Source organism: Juglans microcarpa x Juglans regia, chromosome 5D (genome assembly GCF_004785595.1).
Source record: "Juglans microcarpa x Juglans regia isolate MS1-56 chromosome 5D, Jm3101_v1.0, whole genome shotgun sequence".
Lineage (NCBI taxonomy): Eukaryota > Viridiplantae > Streptophyta > Magnoliopsida > Fagales > Juglandaceae > Juglans > Juglans microcarpa x Juglans regia.
This window is the reverse complement of record NC_054602.1, coordinates 7,670,186-7,676,185: the sequence shown is the minus strand read 5'-3', so window position 1 is coordinate 7,676,185 and position 6,000 is coordinate 7,670,186.

Here is a 6,000-nt window from a genome sequence, read left to right as displayed (position 1 = left end):
AAAATGATAACAAAATAACGACATAAATATATTTGCACAATCTCTTTAAATAAGTGAAGATATGTTGAGATCTATAGAGCATTAAAAAAATACAAAAAAAAAAAACCTCCATTGATTTATTTGTAGATTCACGATAGAAGGAGAAACAAAACAAGATACCAACAACAAACAAAGGAAAAAACATAGCAGATCAAACTGAAACAGAGAAATTTAGTCATCCATAAAAGTTCATTTACATTCAGCCAAAACATTGAGAGAAAAAAAAAAACACTCAAGAAAATCGAAAAAGAAATTTCAAAATCAACTAAAACTAAAGAAAATAGAAATTATCAAGGGCTCATATGAGGACATGATTTTCTTCAAATATATGAAGACCTAATCAGATTTGTAGACAAAAACAAAATCAGAAATAGACGACGTACAAATAAATAGAACAAATAAGACCACAAATAAATATATCTATGGAGACCTATTATGAAATATATAAATCTTATAAAATAAATTTAATAAAGAAAATAGATTTGATCAAGACGAAGAAGGTCCGGATCTTATACAATAGATAAAATGCATAAACATAACCAAAAAAAAAAAAACACCTGTTATGAAAATTTGTTATGGAGAAACCGCAAATAAAGCTAACTCGGATTTGAACATTAGCTTCTCAGATGTATAAAGATTTATTCAGATCTAAAGAGAAAACAAATTCAGCCATAGACCAACTAAAATAAAATAAAATAGACCATGTTCGATCCCTATATACAAACGGAAACATAACAGAAACCCAAATAAATTAAAGCACTGAGAAAAAAAAAAAAACTTGCACATCAACGAACGAAAATACCAAAAAAAAAAAAAAAAAACAGGGGAAGAAACAAACTGATGAGGGTCAAAACGTGAAAGCCTTATTAGTATTCATCCGTCTCAGAGAAAAAGAAATCTGGTCTCTGTGGTCTAATGGTGAGACTGCGATACATTTCAAAGAAAATAAGAAAAAAAAATTACGGGGAGGAGGTGGTGAGATTGTTGGTGAAATCAGGCCAAGGAGAAACGGGTGGAGAAGGGAGGAAGAAGAATTTGGAGGCGCGTTTTGACATAGGCTGCTCATTTCGTGTAGAAAGATAGAGAGAGAGAGATAGAATGTTAGGGTTTCGTTCGAAAATCAGGGGCGGCGAGACACAAAGAGGAAGACAATGTCTTTAGCCACTGTGCAGTCCGTAAGTCTGTATTTATACTACTCCCGTGAATGTTAGGGTTCCTTTGGCTGAAAACGCTGCCGTTTTAATATGACTTTCTTCTCTATATATGAAGATTGACATGTTCGAAAATATAAAAAAAAAAATACAGTTTAAAAGAAAGAGATAAATTTTTGGACATTACTTATTACAAATATATTTGGAAGTTAAACTTTAAATTGATAATAAATTATATTAAAATTATTAATAAAGATAAATTTGTAAAAAAATCATTTCTAATATTCTGCAAATTTTATTTCTAATCACAAAAAATTCTCTTCTAAATACATAGTCATTTTTATTTACATAAGATGACAGTTCTTCATAAAATTTCATTTACATAAACTGGGCTATTGGTCTTTTTTGCATTTGCCTTCAAATTATTAAAAAAATAAAAAATTAATTGTTGTGTGTTTGTAAACTTAGGTACTAACAGCATTGCTAAAAAAATTTACCCCTACTTTTATATTTATTTTCACTACTTGTCTCATTTACAACTTTAGATGTGAAAAATACATAGGTGTTAAAAATAATTTTCATTCCAAATTAATATATCAATTACCCATAAAATTATAATAACAAAAAAGAGTCTCCGAAATTTAAGATATATTGTCGCACTTACTTTTTGAAGAATAATTTTTTAATAAGTTTTACGTTTGTGTTTTAGATTTTAGACTGTGCATATACTTAAATTTTATTACATCAATCATTTTATTACATATCATGTAAAAATTACAATAAAATAACCGAATATGAAAAAAATGAAAACATTTTATGTTATAGTGACAAAAAAATAGAAGCTTCACAATCAAGATAAACATTTCCTTTCATATTTTGGAGTTAAAAATTTTTACATTATAATTAGAATATATAAATTGCTAATATTAATAAATAATAATTTATTTACTATTTTTATATACCAATTTTTATTTATAAATGTATAGTGATCACACATCAATTTCAATAGTCGCTTTTAAATCTGCAATAGAAAATTGTATAATTGTAACTGTGTTTGTGAAAATTCTTATGTTACATTTATAGATATTCTGCAGATAATATATGTAATATTTTTTATGATCAATAAGAAAATATTAAAACATAAGCAAAACTATTTTATTTCATAATCATATATATTAATATATATTTTATTATTACATAATTTTCCATAAAATTCTTATTTTTAAAAATATTTTTTATATTTTTGCAATTGGGCACACGTGCATTGCTCATGTTTGTACTCAAGATGGATGGGTATAGATTTAGAGTTTTCTTCTTCGAGACAGACGAAGAGAGAGAGAAGAAGACGAGGGGTGGCGAGAGAAAGAAATGTAAAATTGTGCAATGCGATGTATTTATAGTCCCTTGTGAGTGTTAGTTTTCTTGCCCTGAAAACGACACAGTTTTAATCCTATGATCTCCTCAATACATTAATACCGATTTGTTGGAAATTAAAACAAAACAACACAGTTTTAAAGAAATAGAAAATTCATGTCGACATTAGTTATTACAAGTATATTTTAAAGTTAAAATTTAAATTGATAATAAATTATATTAAAATTATTGATAAAGAGAAATTTGTAAAAAAATAAATTTTAATATTCTGCAAAATTTATTTCCACTAAAAAAAAAAAATTGTTCTAAATACAGTCATTTTTACTTACATAAGATGACAGATAACAGTTGTTCATAAAATTTTATTTACATATGATCTTGGGCCTACATAAGCTCAGCTATTGGTATTTTTTCCACCGGGATCCAAATGAAAAAAAAAAAAAAGTTTGTGTGTTTGTAAACTTAGGTGCTAACACATATTTTATTTAGATAAATGATTTGTACATAAGATAATATTAGGCATTTAAAATACCAAAAAAAATAAAATTTAAATTCCTCTTAAATTTTATTTATGTAAATGTATACAATAATAAATATTCTCAAATTTAATAATAATGTTTATAAAAATATAAAAACAAAACATGCCCTATGAGAAAAAAAATTAAAAAATGAAAAAAAAAATTTGCCAAGTTAAAAAATAGAGACAAAAATAAACTTTAAATATTAAATAAAATAAATAAACATTACATGTTCTTACACCTACATAAAACTGTTATTATTAATTACAATTACTCACTATTTCTTCTACATCTACTTAGAATTTTAATTGTAAATAGTTTATTATCGTATTACTTGATTTGATTTCAATATTAGACATCTTTTTTCCCTTTTTATTTCTTAACTAGAATGTTAGGCATATGTTACTAATTACGTGGTATTTCTTTATGCTTTAAATATAGATAATTATTCTAGCATATATAACTGCTACGATTTAAATATAGATAATTGTTCTAGCATTCAAAATTTAAGATCATAACATATATGTCGAAAAAAAAAACCCACGTCATATAAAAATAATATTGACATTTCAGACTGAAAAAATATTAGAATTAAGACTTTGATATGTCAGAAAAAGTTTAACACAGTATACATATGCGTCAGAAACAAATAAATGTTCACGCCTTATAAAAATTTTATACCCACATCTTGGACTTAAAACATCTAAAATTTTAAGTTTAAAACAATGAAGTTCAACTTAAAATTCAGATTAGTTATTTCATACTCATAGCATAGAAAGCTTAACTATAAAATAACAGATTTATACTTATAGTTTTTAGAATTTTTCTTAACTCTTCGCAATACATGTTATAAACATATTATGCATAATATTTATAATTATACTATGACAACTTATAAAATGTAAGTCGTAACTTTTAAATGTATGCGACCAACTTCTATAACCGTCGAGCATTCGAACTTAAGTATCAAAGGAACTGAATGAAATTTGCTCTTATTATAACCAGCTCTATTGATACTAAAGTTTGCCATGTTGATCGAATAAATAGAGACATACATTTGACAAACTTTGTTGTGAATTGCCAAGACGAAAAATTCAAACAAAACCCATTCAACTACTTCCACAAGTAGATAGAAATGCTCGACGATTATAAAAGTCAGTCACGTATGCCTCAAAGTTGTGCTTCATTTCTTGTAAGTTATTATGTTATAGTTATAAACATTATACATATCACATGTATGATATGTATAATATGTATTGTAAAAAAATAAATTATAATTATATAATTAAATTATTTACCACTAAACAATTTCTGTTAGATGAGAAAAAAATATAGAAAAAAATATATATATAGGCAAAGAAAACAAAAAAAATTAAGATATTGTGGAAGTTTTATTTTAAATCTAACAATTTTCCATCATTATATAATTTTTCTCCCTCCCTTTTATAATTAAATAGTCACTAATTATAGTTAAATTTGAATATAAAATATTATTACATTATATTGTAATATGTTTGTGTAACTTTATTTAACAAAACACAAAATATTATTACAATAATTATGTAATCTTATATAATATATTTCTTTACAACAGAGATATTGCTGTTGTCACTTTCTGCTTCTCTTCCTATTCGTTGTTCGCCTCTATTTCCGTTGACCTTTTATTTGCCAGTATCTCCCGGTATGTATTAATACTGTTCATACAAATAAATGTTATTTTTCTATATCTTATAATATTTAATCCATTTATTCCTACAATGCAGTTTACAAATATGTGAAATTGTGATTATTAGTTAGAACTTCTCACTATTTGCTCTATCTGTCATAAAATTTTCATTTATGAACAGTTCAAATTGATTTTAATATTATTTATATCTTTTTGCTTCTATAATATTTATTTATGTTATAAATGTTGATAATTGTACTATTTAGTTTTTCCATTCTTCCTTCTGTGCTTTATATGTTTATGTGTTTAACAAATTGTTATTAATGTCCTATTAGTTTGTAAGATTGCCGAGCATTCCTACCTTCTAATAAAAATGCCAATTGGTAGGTCAATTTTATTTAAAAAAAAATTAAATATTTATTAAAACTTTTGTAATTAATTTATACCTAACATTATTTAAAATTAACTTATGAAGAACATGGAGAAAATGCTACCAAAAAAAATTGGTACAATGCCCAATCAGAGGAGAAGAGAGAAGAAATACGCCGAATGAAGAGACAAAAGTATGCTGAGCTAAAAGAAAATCAAAATAAGAGAAACCAAATAGAAACAAGATCCCATCATATTTTATCTTACACTTCAATAGATGATGGAATTGTTTCTATAAGAGAAATTAGATCTTCTTCAAACGCTCACAATTCTGACAATACTATGAATACAAATATATCTGCTCCTGAAAGGTTAAGGCCTTCTACCTCTAACAGTATTGTCAGCATTCCAACAGATAATAATTCTTTTAGACAAGTACTGAAAACTATCTTTTTAGAGTCATACCATCTACCATCAATTACTTTATGCCAATATTGTGGAGCAAAAAGATTTCATCATGAGCTAAATGGATTTTGTTGTGCTGACGGGACAATAGCATTGACTTGTAGTCTGATTTCAGACGAGCTTTATCAACTGTTTACTTCTGATTGTATTGAGTCTGAAAATTTCCGTACATATGTACGTACATACAATAATAAATTTGCTTTCACGTCTTTTGAAGTTAAATTTGATACAAACTTATGCAGAAGAAATAGAGGAATTTACACATTTAGAGTTCAAGGACAGATATATCACTACATTAACAATCTAATCCCTGAAGATAGAAATCCTTCGTACTTACAATTATATTTCTATGACACTGAACATGAGCTAAACAACCGTATAAACAATGCAGAAAGATTAGATTCTTCTATCATTGTTA